General features: G+C 39.6%; 1 protein-coding gene across 3 annotated transcripts in view; it reads right to left on the reverse strand.

The window, feature by feature from the left end:
- Positions 1-25,424, reverse strand: part of PLPPR5 (phospholipid phosphatase related 5) — a 196,277-nt gene that overhangs the window by 164,013 nt on the left and 6,840 nt on the right. Inside the window, exon 1 of one of the 3 annotated variants that reach the window (XM_039718466.1) lies at positions 23,047-23,165. The exons of the other annotated variants lie outside the window; for them this stretch is intronic. The gene's annotated coding sequence lies outside the window, so the exon portion shown is untranslated. Of the gene's footprint in view, positions 1-23,046; positions 23,166-25,424 lie in introns of those variants that run through there. 3 annotated transcript variants of the gene reach the window in all.

Consider the following 25,424-nt stretch of genomic DNA (forward strand, 5'->3'; position numbering starts at 1 on the left):
GGAAGCTGCTACAGTCTCCATTCCTCTTTGCAGCAACTCTTCCTTCTGTAAATGTTCAGTATTGTAAAGTACTCATGTCCTTTAAATTTCTAATTAAATCCCAAGGAGACTGAGGAGTCTGCAGATGCAACAAGCATTAATTCAGTGGTCTCTACTGTCAAGAAAGCAGTCAATGTTTAAGTGCATTACAGCCATTTATCTTTTTGTTATCCAGGAAATTTCTATAGGCTTCTGATGCAAACATTTTCAATAAACATTAAAATAAAATCACCGGAGCAGTTTGGCTTGTGGAAATTCTCCCAAAATTGAGAATTACCAACAAACAGAGGTGTAATCTCACTTCTAAATTGTATCAACATGGGTGTGAGTCATACTCACAGGAGCTGTGAATGTGCTGTGACTTCATGTTGCTTCACTGTCTTCACTTCCTATCTCCTAACAGGGCATGTCCTGGAAGTGCTCTGCCACATGCTTGCTTCCCCAGCACTGCATGGATATTTCTGCAAAAGCAATTCTGAAGAGCTAAAAACCCAACTCTCTGCTTCTATGACCAGTAGATCTGGAGAAACCGGTCTCTGCCCAGTGATCAACTTGACCTTTGCCAATACCACTAAACAGTGCTCCAGGAATTAGCAGGCTGATATTTTGCCATAGACACAGCATTTTCTGTCACATAAAAAAGACATTAGTTTCTTAGATGACCAAGTCAATCATCTTTGATTAAGATGTGTTTTTAAGCTTTTTTCTTGAAAAAATAATATGCACATGGTTTATGTTTCCTATTATATCTAGAGATATATTCTGAATTCTCCTTTGGAGGCTTCAGTAGCTATAGAAAAAGTCTTGATGACAAGAAATTAAGAAAGTGAAGAGTAGGACTTGCTAGAAGAATTTATGCAGCTAACGACAGAATACAAGACTTCAGGGTCTGAAAGGGTGAAGCAGAACTATTTATCTGTCATGCCACATAGAAAAGATTTCTGAGCCGATTTATTGCTTAGCTTTTGAAAGATCAACAGTCACACAGAAAAAAAATCACTGTTTTCTTTTCTTCTTTCCAGAGCTATAAACCTGTATTTCAAAAGCCATTGTTGAAGTGGAGGATTAGATGAAAAGGCTGATCCCTGACTCAGTTTTCAAGGGCAGGTCTCATGCTACTTAACCCAGGAATTTCCCCAGTTTTCTGTCGCATTCTATGCTGCCATCATCTGGCTCTTTTCATAAAATCTGACATTTTCTAAATCTCAGTTATCTCCAAGCCTGAATTTCTCTTTGGGTAAGAATCTTCAATGCTTTTCATGATGATGTCTCCTGGTAATTTACCTTTTCTCAAGCAACAAGCATCTCTCTGCAGCTTCCCCTGCCAGAACATTTACCCAGACTCTGGGCTAGGCATGCAGCTGCCTTTGCCTAACTGAATACTCAAGATGGAGGGAGGATATTAATTTATGTGTCTGTTCATACTCCAACATACTATTCTGATTCTAAATCTCTTCAATCACCTCGATGAGATTTCTTGACATCTAGCCAGTTACTTCAAGCCTGCCAGCCACCAGAATCTTGACTATGCCATCCTAATTCAGGGAATGCAGACATTTGGTCATGGAAAACACCTCTCCTCCCACAGTAAAGGGTGTTACCAACTCTCCTAGTGATTTGCTTAAATATAAACAGGTTTACTTGCTCCAAGGCAAATCTTATCTTATGCCTGATGGGGCCAGTGACAAAACAAAGGTGACAGAAGCTTTCCAGTGGGCTTACATGGATCCAAGGCCACACTGCTTCCAAGACATCACAACCTTCACCTCCTTCTCATGCATCTAGCAGCCAGAGTACTGTGGAAGATACAGAAACATTCATCCGGCTAAACTCTGGAATTCTGATGGCAGGTAAAACTCCAAAGGAACTGTGAAAGCATTGGCACTAATACAGACATGGGGAAGAACAATACATACAATAAACTTTGCTTCATCCTTAGATTGCAGCATACCATTCTGGGTTCTGAGGAAAGGCTTTTCCTGGAGCATTTCCAAAGCTTGGCTTTTTGTCTACTCTGATCTTCACAGAAGCCCTCTGTCTCTGTGCATGCCAGGCAAACGCTTGCCTAGCCAAACATGCTCTGCTGCTTTGTGTTCCTGTTAAAGGATTCACCCAACCTGTTCTGTAGGTAACAAGGACAGGACAGCAAGGCTGCCTCTCTGCTGCCCAGCCACACCCCAGCTCCAAGAGCAAAACAGAAGGATGCTACAAAGAACATTTCTGGCGTAGATGGAACTGCAAACAAGCAAGCACAGCACATCCCTCTATCACAGCACACATCAATCAAGGCAGGCAGTTCTTGACAGGACACTAATCAATCAGCACAGGGAGGCAGTAGCATGGGGAGACATTCCAATATGTTTTCCTTCATTCTTTTTCCTGAAACAGAAGGGGCAAGTTAAATAAGGCTCTGCTGGAGCTTGTGATGCACATTTTTCAGGTATGGTAATTACTGCATACAAAGAAGACTTTGAGGCCTATAAATTAGAATGAACAAGTCTTGGGGCAAACCAGAAAAAAAAGGAGCATATTTACATAGGGACTCTAAGGAGAAATGAACGTAAAAAGAGAAAAGAAGATAGGAAACTTGGTCTCAGAAACAATAAAAATTTCTGCTTTGTTTTAATTTACACATCCAAGTCCTGAGAAAAATCTACAGAATGAAAATTGACGTTAAATAGACACTTCTCTAATGGACAAAGTAGAAACATGCCTAATATTTGGATACACAGAAGTGACCACTTATTTTGCCTGAGTACTAACTTCAAATGGCATTGTGCTAAAACTTACAGATTCTGTATTTGCTATTTATTTTTGCAATGACAGAACAGAAGTGGGACAAAGTGGCTGGACAGCTGTATGACACCTCCATTCTGAATTCAAATCTGAATTGGACCTCAACCAATACACGCAGGTCTTGAGCACCACTACATGCCTCCCTTAAAAACCTTCACTGCTCTGAATACTGGATGAATGTCTTCTTCTGCATCCTGGCTGAACTGGGCTGAGACTTTCAGATCCACTTGGGAGCTGGCAGAAGTGAAACTGGGCTCCCACAGTTTACAAGAAGTATCAATCCTAATGAAGCAGAACAGAAAGTAAATATGTACCTTTAAAAGTACTAATGTCAGCACAGTTAAATATTGGAGGCTTGAGGAAACACCTTTCATACAGTTGCTGGTAGAAGAAATGCAGAGAAGCCCTATATTGGCCCTGTATAACATTGTATTTATTTCTTATACCACCAGTTTTCATATCCTTGACCTGTGTAACTGTAGAGTAAGAAGAAAATAAAGAAGCAAACCACATAGTAATATGTGCCCCACGTTCCTCTCTTGGGGATTAAACAAAACAAAGAACACTTCATTTCAATTTTCAAGCAGTGTCTCTGTGTTTCTGAAGAGTGCTGATGCCCTGTGATATCTAAGCAAGAAGCATTAGGACTGTAGACACTGCATTCCTCCTTGCTTTATTAATAAAACAATAATGAACTCAGTGGTGCAGAAGCAACAGAACATTCTGCTATGAAGGAGACCTCAAAGCCCACTCAGCTGCCTCACTGGTGTATATTAAAATTAATGAGGTTCTGCTGCAGAAGGGGAGAGGTGTCCTTACAGGGGAATGAGATCTATGATCTTTATATTGCAGCACAACCACTGAGAAGCACAGGAATCTGCACAGCTCAGTCTCAAATAACAAATATCTTTCTACAGAGGAAGGCAAGGACAGGCTGAATATGCTTGCTATACATCTTGAAAGAGGGGATAGGAGAGTTTTTCATTTGCATCTTAAGCACCTTCCCACTAGTAAAAGCTGGATCAAGGATCTCTCCCTCCCCCCCACCCCCAATTTTATAGCTAAGTGAGAAAAATATTGGCAATATTGAATGCCAGCCAGCAGCTGAGGCTGCTAACTCAGCCATTATAACCACAGTATTTAATAGCTGTCAGTGAAAGAGCCCTGATATTTATACATGGGAACATATACCTGGAGGTCAGCACACTTCATTAATATTTTTGTTTATGGCATCCTTCACAATGCTTTTGAGCTTTTCATGCTTTCCGTTAACAAAGCAAAATTTTAGGTTGGTAAATAATACAATTTTTAAAATGTTGTTTCATTAAGACGGCTCAGTTTTAGTCCAAATTATTCAAGGCTTCATTTTTATTCAAATTATTCAAATTATTCAATATTTGACTGCAAAGAGAAGTTAATAACACGCTGCTACAATAGCATCTCTGTGAAACTTATTTCCTGCTTAAGAGCTCCAATAAGAAACAAAAGTTGCTAACATGTTTCCTATCTGAAGCGTGTCAAGTATTTTGTGAGCTCATTTCAAGCCACTTGCCTGGACTGAAGCAAAGCAGAACCTCGGCGCTGAACAGTCTGACACGTATACAGTAAAATCTCACACTGGGCTCTGGCAGAGAATTGATTTCCTTCCTTCTTCCCTTCTAACACAGAGAAGCGCAATTGGGTGTGTGGCCCCACAAAAGAGTGATTGTTAAGAGACATTTCCACAAGTGCTTCCAAGGCCAAAGAGTCAGACCACCTCTGCTAAAAGGAGCCATAAGCAGCCAGAGGCCATGTACACACCAGCAAGGACTGGGGTTCACTGGAAACAGAGCTGGGCAATGAGGCTGTTGGTGCTGATGACCTGACATGCTGCCATGAATATTTCATTAGGGTTTATCTCAAAAAAAGAACAAATCTGGTCTCACTAGGGATTGAATGCAGCCAGTGAGCATTGAAAATGCTCTTGGAAAACATTGTCCTTTCAGTTTAATCTGAAAGATCCAATAAAGCACCCCAAGACTGCTCTACAGTATGAATCAAAGCACTTTTAGCAGGGACAAGCAGATTAGCTTCAGAAGCACATTCCTGATCTGAACTAAACTAATCTAGATGCACTATAAGGTCTTCTGCATGAGATCCTAACAGCACAATATAGAGAGAGGGAAAAAATTATTTTGTACTATGCTCAGACATGCATCCCTGAAAGTGGAATCAGGATGCATCTTCCAAAGTAAAGCGATGCTATGTAAAAGCCAAACAGATAGGCAGGCAATTTTTAAATCAAAGATAATGGAAGGAAGCAATTTAAGGTAATTTTACTCTCTTTAAGAGTAAAAATTGCTTTTACATTTCAATCAAATGAGACCATCTATGCAGCATAAACTACAGAGCTAAGCACCAAGCAGTGTCTCCTCTAGTGTCTTGGATGTTTCTCCAGTGGCATTCAGGTGACAAAAGAAAAATCAGGATTTTTTTACAGGCTTAAGAGCTTTGATATTCTCAGCCTTTTTTTTTTCTTTTTAATCTAATCCCACAATATTAATTTAAGATATTTTGACAAGCCTCAGTGGAAATAAAATTCATTTTATTCCACCAGAAATTAAATATAGTAACAAAACTCCAAAACAATCTATTCTCAGCACCCTGTGAGAGACTAGAAAACAATAGCAAATGTGTATATTTATCTGTAAATGCTTACTTAAGAATGCTTACTTAAGAATTTCTTTCTTAATTAAGGAATTTCAAAGTTACTAATGTCAATGGTGATCTGGTGCCAAACAAAACACAATTTTTATCCCCTGCAGTTGCTTAGTTCTTAGTGATCATGGGAAATATTTGCAAATCTGTAGAGACTTCAAGTCAAGCTGTGAACTTAACTTTCAATATCTAAATCTTTTTACCCAATTTTAAGGAAGTCTAAATACATACAGTTCTTGACTGATTTAGGTGGCACTACATGAGAACTACATAGAAAAGTTGAGGTTTCACACACTTTGCTTCTGCCTCTCAGACCTGGCCATTAGAACCAAAAATAATGAGGCATATCATAAATCATTAGCTGAATGGTTCATTTGTTTTCTGTTCTGGTTAAACTGGACAACAGTGAAAGTTATGATACCATAACAGAGGAGGGAAAAGAGCTCTTCTGCTTTGAAATGGTTTGGGTTGAAATTTCAATAGAAGCAAGAGTCAGAAGAAAGTAATCAAGAAAGTATCATGACATCTGTAATACTGTGTAGCAGTTCTGGGAACAAAAATTACCTCTTCAGACAAACAAAATTCCTGTAATCTAGCAAATAATATTAATTTCAAGACAGATCTCGGAGACAAAGGTCTCAGTATAACACAAAGCCAAAGTGGTCAGTGGTCCTTAATGTACATTGTGCATAGATTTGATTGTAGAGCACTGACTGCATGATCCTGCCTTATGCACCACATAGATGCAGATAATGCTTGCATGAATAAACAAACAAACAAAATTATATTATTGAGGTAATTTTCTTACCAAAGTCTGTCAGGTCCACCTCCACTCCGGTCTTTTCTCAGTATTTGTGTAAGTTCATTACCTTCTCATTCTGGTTTTAATATCATTTAGGCTTTTTTAAAATTTTTTCTCTAAATTGACCAAACTACTCACAGTAGACCAGAATTAAACTTTTTTAACACTTGAACATGGCACACGGTAAGTCTTTATTAAAAATGCATATCTAAGGGACGCATAAAAATTATATCATTAGAACATTATTTAATTTCTCACCCTTTTTGAAATATGCTGAGAGGCTTGTAGCAAAAAAGCAACTCCACGCTTGTACTTTCAGAGATCATCCAGAAAAACAATTCCAGACAGAAATACTCACAAATGAGATGTAGCGGCCGCCAGAGGGAGAGCTGGCGGCGCCAGAGCCCGGGGAGCTCGGCAGGGGCTGCAGCATCTCTGCCTGCAGCACACACACACAGACACAGACACACACAGCATCACTGCCTGCAGCACACACACACACACACAGCATCACTGTCTGCAGCACACACACACACAGACTCACACATAGACACACACAGCATCACTGCCTGCACCGCACACACACAGACACACACATAGACAAACACAGCATCTCTGCCTGCAGCACACACACACACAGACACACACATAGACAAACACAACATCTCTGCCTGCACCGCACACACACAGACACACTGCATCACTGCCTGCAGCACACACACACAGACACACACATAGACAAACACAGCATCACTGCCTGCAGCACACACACACAGACACACACATAGAAAAACACAGCATCACTGCCTGCAGCACACACACACACAGACACACTGCATCACTGCCCACACCGCACACACACACACTGTTGACAGCCAGTGGAACTCCAGTGCACAGAACTCCTTCTCAAGGAAATGTCTCTACAGTCACAGCATTTGGGTTCCTCTGTAATCTAAAGATGCAAATCTCAACTAAAGGAGTTGATACTCAGTGCCATTAAAAATTAGTCTTTTAACTGCCTTTAAAATTATTTCCTTACTAGTATTTAATGTATTTTTCTTATCTTTTCCTGGAGAAAAGCTAGGACAACACAGAGAGGAGAATAAAAGCATCTGTAGGAGTTTTACCTAGCCAAGTGAAGAAAGAACACCTACAAAACCATATTTTCCACTTATTTTTTGTTTACCTACCCAGAAGATGGGAATAAGTCAAGAAGGAAAGCTAGGAGGTGGTACCATGACAGAGTTCACCAACCTTCAGTCCCTGCTGATAGAAGGCCAAACTCTGTGACTAGTGAGTCTCAAAAAATGAGTCTCTCCCTATCAGCAAGGAGCAGACCTTACTCTGAGCTGGTAATCTCAGCCAGGAGAACCTCTGGGAACTGGGGCACTCTGCTGCAGAACACAGCTGGGATCAGGCAAGTCACACGGACTTGGTCACAGACTGCCACACGGCTGGTGCTCTGTGCTCACCAAAGCCTGGGCCAGCCTACTTTGACTCATATTACAAAACATATAACAATATCCCAGCTGGCCTTTGAATATTTCCACAAAGCAAAGAGGTCTCACATTGCCAAAATAGAAAGAATTAAAAAGACCACACCTTTCTGTTATAGTTCAGAGATTTACCAGTCCCTGAAACCTCCACTGCAAAGGCGCTATGGTCCCTCACATTTCTGACATGTCCACTATCTCCCTGCTTCCTTAGCTCTTTGATCCTGACATACCAGTTTAGGGAAGCAGATTTTTGCAGATTATTCAATTTGTCTCATATACAGCTCGAACAGTTCAAAATGAATATTCCTTTGGCCAAGTCTCCTGAAGATTTGATGGAGATATTCTCTGTTATTGAAGTGTATGTTGAATCCTGCAGTCTGAGATATGGCTCAGAGGGCATCCTGCCAAAAAACAGAGCCATTTTCCCACTCATTCTTCCCACACAATTAAATGGATAAATCGAGATGTCATAAAAATTGACACAGGAAAATCCAACAGGTGTCACAAAATTATTGCTTTCAAAGCAATTTTGTATGAAACAAAACATGTACTGATTACATATCCAATATAGCATTCTCATTGTATCTCTAAGAAAATTCCCTGTTCACAAAAGTTCCATTTTAGAATGCATTTGCTGTGCTTTTTCCTGAGTACTGTCAAGAAACAATTTCATTTAAAACAGTTCACCATATGAAAGTTTATCACTTTTTAAAAAACAACCTTTAGCATCTGTCAAGCATTTTTATCTGTTCAGAAATTACAGTAAATCACAGCCTTTACCTCACCCGCTCATTTAGCTAGGATATGTCCAGAACAAAGGGCCACAATAAATGCCAAAGTGAGGGCTACACCCACTTATAAATCACACAGCCCCAGGTCTCTTAGTTAGCAGGTTAAAAATTTACTAGATTTTAACTGACATACAAGACAAGTAGGTCCCTTCAATGACAACTGATTTATCAGAGGAAAAGTCTTTAGCAAGTACTGCTTAGCCCACCATGGACTTTTCTAAAATATCTGGTTTTATCTGTTTATCTTAGCCCCAAAAAAGACTTCACCTGGATACACGTGCATGAAGAAAGCACAATAACATAGCATCAAAAGGATTTATAGTTTCAGACTTTGCTGCTTCCAGTCCTCTACCTTGTTGTCAATTGCAAAGTGGTGCTGATAAATGTGACATCAAAATGCAGTCTCACACTTTGGTTTCTGAACATCAACAACAAAAAAGGTAAGGTCACTATTCCTTAAAAATCTATTTTCTTAAGAAATGTGTCTATCAAAATCTGCCTCTACATAGCATTTTCATCCTGCTCTTCATTCTGCTTGTCTTATTTACTAAAAAAACTCTCCTAGTTTATACATCTACAGTTATTATGTGGATCTGGAGTATGAGTTCTTGTGCTTTCAGATGTGGGAGGAAAAGACAGAACAATTTGTATGAATGAAATATAATTTCAATGTATTTGTGCCAGCTTACAATGGATGAGTACCTATTTCAAAGGTAGAGCTACACAAATCTTAAAATATATATGTGCCTGTGACTGCAGCTGTTCTTGAGAGACAAGGGGAAATGGTGAGAGAGGATAGAAAGAGAAGATGGAGAAGAAAGAAGATGGTGTTATTGAAATGTAGGTGTATTTAATCTAATTGTTCTAAACCTACTTCTGTGACATTAAATAGTATTAGAGAGTGACTTTGAATACAGAAAAATACAGTGATCACTGTGCTGATCTGGCCATCAGCAAAACAGCAATGCATAGCATTAATTTCAATTTACATAGATACACAGATCCTGTGGTTTGGCCTTAATTTAAACCAGACTTCTTCACTGTCAGAACTAGAATAATTTATTTTAATATGCGGGTCTAGTTGGCCAATTCTAGTTGTTTAAACATTCTGTATGATCAAGAAAGGCATCAAAAAGCACTGTGAGGAAAGTCATCACCAAGTAACAAATATATTTATGTATAACAAACGAATAAGCAAATACTACTTCTGCTTTGCTCTGTGTGTATTCTTCAGACCTCAGAACTATATCCAGCAATGGACTGCCTTAAACACCCCTACACCGAGTTTCCTGCTATCTCATGTGATGATTCCATTATCAGAAGTCACATTCCCATGAAGATTTTGTCTGACCTAACTACTCAGTCCCTAACCTCCATAAATTACAATTCCTGCTCAGCTTTTTGCACTCTCAAAATTGGTTATTTCACCTTTCAAACACTCTAGCACCTTAACCTTCTCTTTAAGTTGCTGAAAAAAGGTAATTTTAATCTTCTCCTTCTTGCCTCTCTAAATGATATCCTCAGATTGAAATAAAAGGACAACCCCAATTTTCTCTGTTGTATTTTGCCCCTCCCCAGCCCCTGAGCTGTCAATAGATGCCTGCACAGACAGAAATGTTCTTTTGCATGGAGACATTTCCCCTGACCATTTACCTTTCTGTCACACCCTGCTTTAATAGTGGTACACAGAATATTCATTTCAGATTTAAGTCTCAGAGAAGAAAATTAACCACAGTGAATTTTGCCTGCTTTTGGTAAATGATAGCCTTGGACATTCATTGTTTTGGGTCTGTTTTGGTGGAGATATTTGTCTGTTTTAGGAAAACAATCAGATGAAGTAGGAACTGGTTGAGAAATTATCAAGTTTCTCCCACACTTTCAGTATAGCAGTTGGTGTTCATTATTTCATTTAAATCATACACATAACATAAAATATGGGTTTTTTCCTTCCATGTGTAAAATTACAAATCAAATTAAAGTGTTCCTGTGCAGATTACCTTGGAATGTAGAATCTCATTTCCACTGTCAATCAATCACCATGCACATCACAACAGAAATTTTGATGCTTACACTAGGCACCCAAACATGCTGTGTGAAAGGACAAAAAGATGAGAAAGGAAAATCAAAGCTCATCAGTGTGGTAGGAATTCTAGGGCACTTTGCTGAACTCTGAAATCTACCCTTCTTTAATGGTGAAGCTCGCACATGGAATTGGTGGAATGATATTTTCCACAAACTTCTAAAAACTATTGGCATAAAATGGGTTTAATCTCAGGATACCTGTCTCTTCTGTTAGCTAAATATCATGGTAAATTCCTCTCAGAAATCCAGGACCTAGACAAACAAATGTTTTCCAGATTTTCAGTGCTATAGTGCCATTCTTTTTCTAGTTTGCTTCAGAAAAAAAATTTTTAAAAAATTCCTGGTGGGACTGCGTCAGAAGTGACAGAACATGGCTCTGCAGAGCAAAAGGCAGAGGGCAAACAGCAGCCCTGTGGCTGCCTGGCACTGTCTGTGTCACCCTCAGCCTGGGACTTGTACAAATCAGTCACAACCAGCTCTGCAACTGATAGCAGGGTTTGTGTGCACACAGCAGCAGGAGCCTCTATGAGCTCACTAATTTAAGCACTTGGAAGCAGCAAAGAAAAGGCATAATAGTCTTGCCATGGAAGTCTGAAGGTAAAAGAGATCAGGGCAGGGGAGAAAGGCTGGACTGACTCAGAGTGACAGCAGTAACAGCCTGTTCCACTGTGCTCTGCCAGTGCACACAATTTCCAGCAGTGCTGCAGAGCTGGACTCAGCAGGGGTAATCACAGCTCAGCACGTTCCCAGCTGTTTCCAGGTGGTATTTTTTGTAACAAAACAGTAACTTCATGAAAGCATTTGAATCAGAGTAAGCTGGTACTCACTGAACACGATCACAACTTAAGAGAGATGCTTCTATTTGTTTAAAGACACTTCAAGTTTTGAAATTCCAGTGGGATTTCACAACCTTCAATGGAAATATAGTGTCAGATTCTCCAGTATTACGCATTTCCATACATGCATGTCACTCCTAGCAAACATTACAAAGGAGTGGCTATAGGGTATTTCTTACCTATAGTTTTCTACATGTAGCACCAAACTTCCCTTGCTATAATTTTAGAAAGTATTCCTCTGCTTATGCTAAAGCCAATACACTTGTCCTGTTCCTTTTAATTCCTGCACACCTTGAAGTACCTTTGTCCATACTGATTACTAAGGAGGTTCCAGAGCCAGGTTTCCTGGAGGCTGATGGGAGGCAGCGAGGATGAAAGGGAAGCTGCCAGTGAGCAGCACTTACCTATTAGCCATTAGCTAGGGAGACTCCCACTCCAGCTGTTGCCTGAGAGAGATTTCAGTGGAAAGATTACCCACATTTGATAAGGAATATTCCCAGCTTGGGAAGGACTCATGATTAGTAGATGGTAATAATATTAATCTAATATTTAAAGTGTGTCAAGCAGTGCAAACAGGTTAAAATGTTTCATTATGGATTCATTAAGGTTTAAATTAACTCAGTGGTGCTAGGCTGATAGCTTAATTCTCAAATTTATATGTAATTTTATAATTTGAATGAGCCAGGCACTGATTGAAATAGCCAACATAGACCTGTGAACAAATAAAATTAGGGAGGAAGAGGTGAATTTTTTCTGGGTTTACTTTATAACCCTATATTTACTATTAATCTACAATATAGTCCCTGAATTGAGCATACCAAAAGAATTTTCAGGCAATTAACACATATAAGAAAGACTTTGCAGAGATCGTTGACACAGCAACACTTGACAGGCCTGCCAATGAATGTTCTAATGAAAACAAACACATGGAAGCTACTGGAAGTTCTCTCTCAAAATGTCTGCTGGGGTCCAAACATCAAGTGATGGGTGACTTGCCACACACTATTCCTACAAAGCAACCATTTCTAGCAATCACATAGCCTATATAAATACGCAAATGGACTTATATGAAACAGGATATTTTGCTGGTATTTTTACTTGTACTTTTCTGGCAAATGCCACATAAAAATTAGAGAAGCATGGCTCTCTGTAATATATATACATAAATGGAATTACCATTCAGTGAATAATCCATTCCCATTCCTAATCTGATTTTAAGGCAGGGAGATCACAATATCTTAATATTTAACAATGAAATGTGGTCTGTCTAAAACTTGTTACAGAAAGTTGGAATATTTTTTACATGTCCATTTACTTATAGCTTCATTTGTGCAATTCTATTTTTAAATGTGCAAAACTGCCTTAACTATACAGTTATTCCATACAGTCAATGAATCTGAGAAGTAACTCAAGATAGCAGCATTTTCTACCATGAACAAAATTCTGTGCAACTCTGGCTGTAGATTGCAGAAAAGGAATAACAACTAGTTGTGCTTTTTGGGAGGCCTGAAAATGTTGAGAACATTTGAGAAAAAAGGCCAGATTTGTAGGATCGGGAATCCCTGTCAGAAAAATTACACAAGACTTTTCTTAAGTAGGTTACAGACATCTCTGTCACTGTGGTTGCACCCATAACACCTGACTCACTCCCAGTTATAGAACAGGATCAACCAACTGAAAGTACACCAGGACAAAGGCTCAGAGATCCTTGCACTTTAACAGCTCTACATCGAGGTGGACAAGTGGCCCTTGAGCCCAGTTCTAAAGTTTCTGCTGATGACTACAATGGAATTTGGGTGTGAATCCATTCACCTTCAATTCCTCTATCTAGAATATGATAAGACCAAGCCAACAATTCAAGCTACAGTTGTGCTTATACTTAAATGCCTTCTTTTCCTGTTGGCCACATTTCCTTTTTTTAAAGGCCATCCTGTGGGAATAAAGAGCTCAAAAGCTAAATAAAAACCTTTTGCATTTCATAATGAGATTTTTAAAGCACTCATCTTCCTCCACATTGCCAAACATTTTTCCAGCTCACAGATATTTCAAAGAGGTATTTGAGGTCTGGGCACAAACAGTGCTTTGTTTCTATATTTATGGTAAGATCTTTGTATGGAAAGATTATAGATGTTTTCCATTTTCAAATAGAGGACTTTACAACTTGCTTCACTCAGAAGAAAGTTTCCATTAGTCTGGAAACAGCCAGTGTTGGCAGTGCTAGCTGAGCAAACAGTAAACTGAAAAATACAGCAGATGTTACATGAGAGAGAATAAGGCAGGAAAATCAACAAACATTTGTCTCCAAGCCTGGGCTTGTCCATCAGTTAGTTTCACTGTGATGGCCTCCCAGAAGCAAGTACTTGAAGGCAAGTATTTGTCTGCTACATAAACTGGAATGCCAAGTATTTGCAACTTGCTCTAGGTTGCAGGAGATGTGAGTCAGTGCTGTTGAAATCATTATAAAGTGATGCTAAAGTTGGGGTATTGGAGAAAACTACCATGGAGATTATCAGCTACAGAGAAAACAATTTCTCAAGAAAAAAGCCATCACAAGGCAGCTAGTGGAAAAAAATCTGAACACAGGTATTGCTCTTCCTAGTGAGATCACACAAATGTTTATGCAAACAACTTCCACTGCTTTTTGTATCAGCTTAAGATATAGATAAAATAAATCCCTACATTAAGAGTTAGGGGAAAAGAAGAACAAATACTTTTCCCTGCTAGTAACCTTGACTGCAGCCTAGGTGAAAGATTGGAAAGACACCAAACCTACCATGACATTTTACACACAGCAGAGAGAATGAGGTAAAGACACAGCAATCAAATAGTAAAAGGAACCCTATGAAGTCTTCTGGGCATTAAGACACCTTTAAATGCAATGGTAGAAACAAAACACTGTCACAGAAATGCCTTTTACCCTAGCTGAGCCATCTCCTCATCTTCCTGCAGCATACTGATGGGCCTAGGCATGATTCTTAATTTTTTTTGTGAGGTTTTTTTTCATGTTTCACTGAAAACTGAGAAAAGGCAAACCCACATCTTTACAAATGCAGCTTTTGAACTGGCAGCAACATGACTCATGAAAAATGAAAAGCCATGCTAAACACTGCAACCATTAGAGAAAGGCTCTGAAAATGGGATTCTCCAGTGAGACTCAGCACAGTCTGAAGAAGCTTGGGACTTAGTACAGTTATAACTCCTCTGACTTCAAAGGTACCCAAGGAATTAATTTGGCCCTGTTTGTTTTGGTAATGGTGACTAGCCAAAAACAAAACCCATAAGGCTCAGGAAATGTCAGGGTAATCTTATTTCCTTTCTCCCTCATACAGCAAGGACAGTGCTCCCAGCTTACTGCCTAATATCCAGGATGATGTGTGTCTTGACTGTCATTTGTCAATGCTGCTGCTACTAGAAATCAAAGATTTATGTTCTCAAAAGAGCTTTTTGGCAGAAACTCCCAATTGCACTGCAGGGTAATTCAATATACTGAAGCACATCAATGCAGTTTGCTTTGTCTATTTGCCCCCTGCCCAAATAGTCCTCTACAGACTTAATACTTAGCTGTCAGGCAACAAGCATGAACATGAATCTGTCCAGACAGATTTTGTAATTATATGTTTTGAACAACAAATCCTTCATTTCTAGGTGCTCCTTACCTCCTCAGCTGCTGCATTGAAGAGATTACCATGCCCTGAGATTGCTCAATTCAGTCCAAAAAGAGTCAGCAAATTCCTTACAACAAGATGAGAATTTTTCTAATTAATCCTCATATTTCAAGGCATTGAAATGAAACATATCCAATATGTTTTGGATAGCGAAACATAACTAAAGTCTACCAACATATTACTCTACTTAAGAATTAGAATTCAGAGATGCTTAAACTAGTAAAGGATGACTGCTGTTTTGGTATTTACATTATGATCCATGCACAACTGAGCATGAAGATGGAGAGAGTCCATTCCCTAAGTGGTATTTCACTTGAAGTTCAAGAACATTTTTTTTCAAAATAAACAACATCTTTTCAAGATGTTCACAAAGTACACAGAAATTGCCTTCTTGATGTAAGAATTGCATAAAGAAGAGATTAATTCCTATCTACTTAGATCTTTTCAGGGTCTTCCAAGGCTCAATCCAGGTTATTACTCCCAGCATAACTCTAGAACAATTCTCAAAATAAAAGACAATGACGATGTTTGTTACAAAGTCAATGCTAGGGGAGTAAAGATTGTATTTGTGTGTGTCTTTACAAAGACACTCACAAGGAACATTGTTTTAAAAAACTACCCCCAGGAGTCTATGAATGAGCCAAAAACTACCTTGAGCATGCCACTGAAAATTACTTCCAGCTTTCCAGGCAATTTTGAGCACTGCAAGAGTAATGTTCCTTTGGCTAATTACCTCAGTGCAGATGAAGTGCTAAACCCTTTGGCTGGCCCCTCCAACGGCCCAAGCTTGCAATGTCCCAACAAATGCTATAAAGAAATTACACTGCACAGCCAGAACCTTCTTTAATAAATTTGATCTCTACAAATAATTAAACTACTGTCCTCCACCCCAAACCCCAGGAGAAAACTTTATGCTGTACCTCAGAGGACTAAAGCTCTTTGGAACATGATGCTGCTTGACAGTCCCCAAAGCTGCTCACAAACAGACCTGATTCTGTGCATTGTTGACAGAAAATTGACTGTTTCACATGAGTTTAAGGGGACTTTGACTAGATGGAAACTGGTGAACAGAGGATCAGTGTCTATAAATTGAGGTTTCATAAGTTTCAAGTTCCATACATTTAAGTCCTAGAGACATTCAGTTGTTAATAACAATTTCTCCATGCTGCAGGCTGGGAGGATCACAATCAGTCTCTATGAAGTGTGCTAGTACCCACATGGCTCACACAGTAATGATGTAAAGCACCTGCAGACATTTCCTTGGCAACATTAGTTCAATCCAGTATAGAAAGCAAAGGGGGCTGCTGGTACCCTCAGAAAGAACCATTATCACACCAGGTCTTCAAAGAGGAAGAACTCTCTCTTACATTAGACGCCATCTCAAGCAGCATCTTTCTGCTCTCAATGAGTTTCATGTGGTCTGATGATTGTGTCACTATGTTGTTTCCACACAGCTACTGTGTCATCCCATATTTACCTGTCAGAGCACAACACAGCCCTCTTTCATAGGCAGTGAAGATGCCAGGGTCTGACAGAACATGTCTAGGATCTCCCCACCCACCACAGACAGCCAAGCTCTACAAGCCCCAGCAGGCTCATCCCGGGAGGAGCACCAGTTTCTGCATTTCCTTTTCTCAAAGTGCTTCCTTCACTGCAGCTGAACAAGTAATACTGGATGTGCTGTTGGTTAACCTGTCCATACTCTTACTTCTCCTGTAAACAGTGGTTGATAGATGTTTACTACTGTTTTCACTGATGCCACACCAACTCCTGCTCTATGTCCCTCCTGTAACTCAGTTTCTTTGTCAGAATGAGGTATCAGCCAAACTGAAGCCCTGACTCACTCCCAGTGTGGGAGCTGAACTGCTGATCAAAGAGCTTTCAAGCTTTGTTATTATATACCTGATGAAGGCCAGACAAAAGACCAAACTATAGACCAGAAAATTGCTTCTTCAGCAACTTACTTTCTCATGTATCAGTTAACTTTTTCCTAGCGTTCATCATGATCTCTGAACCTCATGATATCTTACCTGGTTTTTTTGCTGTCGAGGTTCCAATTACAATTAGATATCTTCCAGAAGTTCAAGCGTGATCTATTTGAATGTTTCCAGAAGTGTAAAAGTACATCTATAAGTTAGCCATTGACATGAAATAGTACCACAAATAAAATGAAAACAAATCAAAAGCGAGTAGTGGGCTTCCTGTATGCTTTACTAATTTTTTCTTTTTCTGGTCTAAAATACAATTTCTGAGGTTAATTCTCCCCTCATCTTTCTCAGTGTTAGTACTACAGCCCAGAGAATTGTTCCACTATCTATGACCATTCATTACAAACATCAGTTTACTCTCATATTTTGTGTGTTTGGAACCATGACACACTATGCTCTACTCTTCCCATTAAACTTTGTAACCTCTCAGGCAGTGAAATATCCCACACTGGAAGGTATTGTTAGGAAAAAACACCATAAACACTCTATACTAGGCTATTGCCATGAATATAGGCAGCTGAGTCAGAAAAAGAAGTTATCTGGTTAGAGCTAAAGTTAAGGGAGTACAAGGCTAAGTTATTCCAGCTAGTTTTACGTGAGCTTTGGTCACAGTAAACATTGAATCATGTTATGTTATTTAAAATATATTAAAAGTTTTCTAACAGCACACTTTGCCTGGTATTGATAAGGTCTATAACATTATCAGAAAAGGTAGCACACACAAGGCATCACAGATTCAAAGCAAAGACTTTTATGAAGACCCCTTTCACTTTCTTCGTTTGTAAGCTCATCACTGCCCAAATGTTTGTAAAACCCCCAGTGTGACTGGACCAGAGTGTGCAACACTGGTGGTAAAAGACTGCACAGACTGCACTCGGTCAGTGGCCAAATCTCTGAGTGAAGGAGCAGTCAATTTATACAGATACACATGTAAGAAGAATATTTATGGATTTTATATTCCTAGATACACATTTTAGTAATATGCAGGCCTCATCACCAAACCCAGCGCTGTCATCTGTTAATGCATGACATCAGTGTGGTTGCTCATTTAGAAAGAGCAGCAGATGAGGTCACAGAGTCATTAAGGGTTGGAAAATACCTCTAAGATCAGCTGAACTATAGCCCTCTGTGAAGATAGCCTTCTACACTCAGTGTCAGCATGCAATGAACTGAGAAGTCAGCCAAGCCACAGACAGAGACCGTTTTTGAGAGGGACTAAATCACATGAGAGGACCTCCCCCTGGCAAATCGACAGGGCCAGGCTGCTTTTAGCAAAGGCAGCTACTCCTGAAAAGGATGGTGATGGCATAAAATGATTAGCATAGGAGACTGTTCAAGGGCAAAGCACATTTGCTAATGATGACTATAGTGCATTAGCCTGCTGCTGGGTCCATGCCATCTGAAATAATTTGTTAAGGTTCTGGAGACCAATATGGCACAGAAACCTATTGCAACAGAAATAAATTAGAACAGACATCTTTTGAAACAGAGGCAGCTTATACTTCATGGTGAGCACTCGCTTATGAGTTCCAGGGTTTTCAACAAAAATCAAGCAGATGCTTCTATTCTCTTCTGGGCAGGGCTGGCCTGAATTTTGGTAGCACAGTTTTGGCAGTACTCCATTATTACTATGGCTGGTTGCAATTGTCATTTTGCACGGAAATCTATAAATCAAAAGGCTGTTTAAAGTGATTTTGTTTTTCCAACATTTATTTTACAAAATCACCAACCATCATTTTAGATACACTCCAAACTCAAACATCTTCTAAATGGCTGTGCAAGGAGTAGTCCATATTCAGCAATGGCAAAATTCTCTGTGAGCTAGGAAAGTACCATCCTGCCCATCTGTCAGATGGGAAGCAGGAAATACACAGAGAAGCAGGGCTAATTTTCCTGACTTACACAGATTCACTCACATTTCTCCTTGGCTCATGAAAAGACAGCTTCTTTATACTCACATTTCTTGATTCCTGACACCAAAACGAATGGCAAATTCAGTCCCTATTTAAAACTACTTGTTCTGGGTTATAAAAGGTTACTGATAAAAATGTACAAAGTTCCAAAAGGAAGGCAGCAAGCAAGTGGATCCAGCAGCAACTGCCACGTGTCTTGTAAATACATTCCGTAACTGGCACAGTAGGACTGATGATATTATGATACTGACAGCCAAAATAACCATCTACCCAGGACAAATAGCAAATCCTGAACTGTGAAAATTTTTAACCATTTCTTCTGGAAATGTGAAAATCAAAAGGAAATTGAAAAAAAGATCAATAAGAAATCTTTTAAAGTTGTCCTTGATTAAGCCATTTTTGTACCATCTTACTAGTCACTTTCCTGAGCATGCTAAGAATGTTCTCAGGTTTTGTGATAGGTTATCACTTTGTTTTTGTCACTGCCCTGGAATTATTGTCCCTCTTAAAAATCTCTTCTCCCATGCAGTAATCTCACCTTTCAACATCCAATCACTGAATTTTGTTATCATTTTGCCTTTTACTGTCAAATTTCCATCAGTAAGAAACTGTGTTTTCCTGAAGAGCTAATTAACATTCTATTTAATCAGTTATACTTGTTTTGTAGAACATACTCCCTATTAGATTCTTCTATTATTCTTCTCATAACATTTCAGTCAGATTTCAGCATCCCTCTTGAATTATTTGCAGCAAAATTGGACAATCTATTCCCCACAACTGTTGCACTCATCCCTAACTCAGAGGAACTCTCAAACTCTTTACAGCATCACCCATTCTACCTACAGGTTTGCTATCAGAGTTAATATTCATCTGATGATTCAGTATGACTCCCAAACTCTCCTCAGAATCTTGAGGTGTCAGGGCATGCCTTCATCTGAGGAATTTCATCCTTCCTAAACACACAGCCCTGCTTTTGTTAACATTCTTACATGTGTGAGCCTTAACAAAAAGTAGTAAGATTCACTTTCTTACAGCTACAAAACACATATAGAGCAGTTTTTTACTTCTGTGTTGCAGAGGGCCACAGGAAAGGTCCATTTGCCATGTTCAGACATTATTGTCAGTGAAAAAAAATATGAAACACTGCTAGGAAAGAGCCTTTATGATTGCAGAAGTGTGAAGGAAAATAGAAATCTCAGCTAGTCCTACATAAGGCTTTGTTATTGATATGAGCCTTGTGAACCAGGGTTTGAAAGGAGAAAGCCCAAAAGCCTTTTTTAGCAAATCTAACTCTTGTCATTAAACAGATTGGAGGCAGAAGCCATCAGAGACTCTCTGTAAACTTCTGAAGTGCTGAAACTAACCCAGGCATTCTACTAATTTAGCCTATAGTTCCAGAAGGCATGATAGATCTGAAACTTTATTCATGATCTCACACACACATGGAAAGAGAGAGCACCTTGTACATAAATTATTGTAAACATTTCTATTGCCCAGGAGGATCCAATTATTTTGAATGATTAAGTGACAAAATAATTAAATAATCAAAGCCGTACAATCCAAAACATTTAACCAATTCCTATCCCACATTTGTTTCTGAAGCTGAGAGTATCTAGATAATAATCTGAACATTAGAGAGATTAGACATTGTTCTCAGTAGCTAGGAGTGTTCCTGCAAATCAGGCAAAAGTTTGTTGGCTAACAAATCAAATGGTCAAGAAAAATAAGGAAATTAAAGTCAAAACTAGATTTAGAAAATACAACTAAAATGATAATGTAGGAAAATAGATTGTGGGATCTAACTATTTTAGAATTTGTTGACAGGATGCAAATAACATTAAAGGGGGGAAGAGGGTGTTGTGGGCATGGAAATGGAAGAGAAAAAGAATTCCGAGATGTTGTTTTATCACAGGAGAGTTTGTGTCACCTTCTAGCCTTCTGTATAAAATGTTTTTGACAAGCTCTACTACAGATAGATTTTTACCTCCAAGAATTAGAAAATCACAAGTGAATAAGTAAATTCAAGGAAAAAGTAGTTAATTAGAGAATTTAAAGTAATTTTCTGCAAGAGAAACAAGAAAAATCAACAGTCAGGATGTTTTTTCTGATTGAAATCTCTATGTAACCAGGACAGAATCCTACATGCTTGAGTCATGCTCATGATCTTTCAAAGTCTGACCTATACACCACTTCTTGTATTATGCATGTTGTTTTCACAACTGGCCTTTAAACTTCACGAACTCAAAGACAGTTCTATACAACAAGCATTATACATAACAAAACCAAAAGGACCAGTATGTAAAAAAAACATTTTCAAAATATGTTATGAGCACTTAGAGCTGCTCTGTGGATTTCATAACTGCTTGTTAGGGACAATTAAGTGGGGAGATTCAAGCTGTGGTCAGTTTTATACAGCCTATCAGTGCAGACAGTGCACACCGGGAGCTGTCCCCTGGACCTTCTTCATCAAATACTGGCAGAGGTAGGCAGATTTGCTCAGGGTTTATGGGATTAATATAGGACAGGAGAAAGACTGAGGATTAGGATAATGTCTAGCTGGAGTAGGAGGAGGTGGAAGAGTTGAGGCTCTCACAAGGTTTTTTTGGAAAGCAGGCATTATAAATTTGGAGAAAGTGCAAGCCAGAGGTATTGCAGGACCAGCCAGGACCTGAGGTACTGCAGTCAGTTCTGCTGAAGGTATCATAATAGTAAGGCAATTAAGGAAAAAGGCTGCAGTCAAAGGAATAAGGATTTAGAGGAAGACTTACTTTGAAGCCCCTAGTGGGAGCCACCAAAGAGACCCATTCCACTACCAGCATTGCCAATTCTAATTGCTAATTTGCATATGGTAGCACGCAGCTGCAGCGTAAGATCAGCCCTGGAAAACCCCATTAGCGCCAGTACAGGACATTTCCACAGCTCTGAAATGTGGATTAAATTTCCGATTCAAACCCCAAGAACAGGTTTCTTAATGTCTTGTAACTGCATCAGCTGTATGTCTGACAGTGCAGCCAGATCCATTTGGCAGCAGGCTATTATAATAGTCAGTGAAATGAGAAATTACCTGCCAAGCCCCTTCTCCAGATTAACACAATGCACCAAACCCTTTTCAAATCGTCATTTCACCTACAGGCTATACACAGTGGCATTTCCAAATTTTCAAATATCATGCTGAAATAGGTTATTAAAATAGTATTTAACTCCAGCCTTTGCAGGCCATCAGTCTCCAAGTACATTTGGACAGTGAGAAATCAGTAAAGACCATAATGGATCTCCAAACCAACTACAGGTCCTACTTGCCAGGCTGCAGAGAAATTTGCAAAGACACTCTTCAGAAATTATATCTAATGAAGCAGTGCCATCACATGCAGATTAGCTTGGCTCTCCTTAAGTCACTGGGTAAAGAGCCCAAGAGCCCATTCACATCTTAAGAAGATATGACTAGAAAATAACTTTATAGTCCCCAAAATATTCTTTCATACAACCCCATCATTCTTTGCATTAGTGAATGCTAATAAGATATTAGCCTTTGATCTGACGAAAGTGTTTCAAAGGCCTATTCACCTCCAGGGGAGAAGAAAAGGAAAAAAAGAAAGATTCCACACATTGTGTTACATAGTCTGTAAAGGTAAATTTACATTTAACAACTTATTTTATCTAACAGTTTACCACCATCTCTTTCTTCCCACTTGTCCCTTCTCTTCCACTGCTCTTTCCTGCTCCTTTGCATTTTCCAGTAGCCACAGTTTCACCTTCTATCCTCACTCTTTACCACAATGAGTACCACAACTCTCTCTTTACCACAATGAGTACCATTTTGGCTCTCATCAAGCTTCCCTGGGCAATGATCTGACTCATCAGCATAGCAATAACCACCTTTTAGCTTGGTTAGTTCTCAGCCAGCTTAGTGAGCAGATTCAATGAGCAGACAGCCACATTACCTGTGGGAATATGGTACATAGAAACAGAAGCAGGATGTCTTCCTTCAGCTCCACAGAGCTGTTCAAACTTCTTACAAAATTTCACCATGAGCAAATACCAAGCAAAGAGCAGAATATCAGAAACAGAAGCAGGATGTCTTCCGTCAGCTCCACAGAGCTGTTCAAACTTACAAAATTTCACCATGAGCAAATACCAAGCAAAGAGCAGAATATCACTAAGAGGATCCACATCAGATTCAGGTGAAAATAAGGACAATAATATCTTTCTGATTAGAAAATGTAGCTATGAAACAGGTCTGAAATCCTGACAATCAAAAAAAAACTTCCACAAAAAATAAGGAAACTGAACCATACCACATTTTTTGCTCCTAGTTAATAATCACCACTCTAAGGTAAAGGGTTAAGTAAACGTACAGTGCTGTGTGAAGCAGCAGTGAAATATTTGAATCTGTTGAAAAAGAAGAGTTGGTGACATACTGTCAGAGGCATGCGGATGACTCCTCAGGTTCAGCTGCTCGGCTGCCCCGCCTGGCACAGCCGGCGGCAGCTGCCAGAGCCCCGTGTTATTGAGGTGACCTCCCTGGCACTGGCACCGAGCAGGGGACAGCTGACATTAACAGTCTGAGGGACTGACAAGCTGAGAGTTTTTCCTCAGTCACTGCTTCCAAATAACAAACTCCTCAGCAGAAAACGACAGGCTGAAGAAACTAGGCCTGAATTTGCAACACTCATCATCTGACATAAACAATCTTATCACCTCTGCTAACAATAAAGTTTTACATAATCTTATCATGTTTCTTTTTTTCCATTAATACTTGGAAAGGCTTACGCAAAACAAATTGTATGTGGGATATTTTTTGCCCACCCACAGCGGGGGATACTTAATATCTGGAAGCACAGGGAGGATTGCCAGAGTCTGAAGTCATCATGTTTTCACAGCAGTTTCAAGCTTCAGATAAATAGCTAAGCATACATGCTTATCATATGTGTCAACATGAGTTCTCTCATGGTCCCTGGACCACTGAGTAAGGTAAGCCTGAGGGCTGCAAGGTGACAGAGGCTGAGCTCTCTCTGCTGCCACAAGTCACATTTCCTACATCTTTCTTCTCTTGCTGCTTGTCTCCTGATCAGAATTAGAGTTCTATCGACCCTATTCAGCTCACTGACATAGTGGATATTCATGGATTTGGGGATTGAGGTTTGTTTTCAAGTTTTCTTTTTAATTACTTTCCTGACAGATTAGCAAATATAATTGCTTCACAGATCAATCAGATGAAGGGAAGTGACAGGAAAATGTGGCTGGAAGTGTGGGAGGAGAAAGCAGTAACTCCTCTTTGCCCTGCTGGGAGCTATCAGATAAGGTTCATCCCATCTTGCAGAAGGTCTGAGCTCCAGGGCTGCAGGCACAGACTCGCCAGGCAGCTTCTCCAAGGAGCAGCGTGGGAGCTCTGCCCATGCCTCGGGAGAAGGGAGCAGCTGACGTCACCCGCACGGCTGCTCCATGGCTTCACCTCCTCCCTGCTCAAGTCTTGTCCCTGCCTCTTCCACACCACACCCTCCCCAGCTCCAGCTGCAGAAAGAGCTTTTCTCATCGGGAATTCCTACTTCAGCTCATCTTCTAGAACAAATTGTCTGTACTTTTAAAACTTTCACCAGCTGCACTTGGTACTGTGGCACTGGTACACCTGGCACTAAATGTTCACAAAAATATGTCTGCAAGGCCCTAATTTTGCTCTGCCATCCTACTGAAGTCTCTTAGATCCAAACATCACAACTGTCCTCATTGTGCTCTCTGTGTAAAATAAGAATCAGAAGAATATGAGATGTAGTTCCCTTATTACGGACAGCAGAGTACCTGTTTGGGTTTTGTTACTTTTTTCAGGATTTGGCCTGGTTGTGGAATGGTTTGTTTTCACTTAATAAAACATGACTAAACTATGCAATAACTAAAGATGGTTCTCAGAGCCCTGCTAAAAATTCCCCACACAGTTGGCTGGCTAGGATTTAAAACTCTGCCCTATTCTTAGAAGTGCATATCTGCAGCAGTTGGAAAATGCTAGGTTGCAAGCAATGCGTTCCACAAGATGTTTAAGGCACCCATTCTGAGTATTTCAGATTCCGTGAATTTGTTTCAGCTTACATTTTAAAAACAAAACAAACAAAAAGGCTGAAAAAACTCCCCAAACCACCACAAAACAAACACAGTCCTATCATTTATCTGGGCACCTGAACACATTCTATTAAGAGTCTCACACTTGATATCACCACAGTAATTACACTTAAACTATTCACTGAAGTGGGATTTTTAGATGAGACACAACAGAGTGTTAAAGGTGGTTTGGAAAGCCTCCCACATCCAGAGGTTCATAAAATACACA

Source organism: Passer montanus, unplaced genomic scaffold, assembly GCF_014805655.1.
Source record: "Passer montanus isolate IOZ18808 unplaced genomic scaffold, ASM1480565v1 scaffold103, whole genome shotgun sequence".
Classification (NCBI taxonomy): Eukaryota; Metazoa; Chordata; class Aves; order Passeriformes; family Passeridae; genus Passer; species Passer montanus.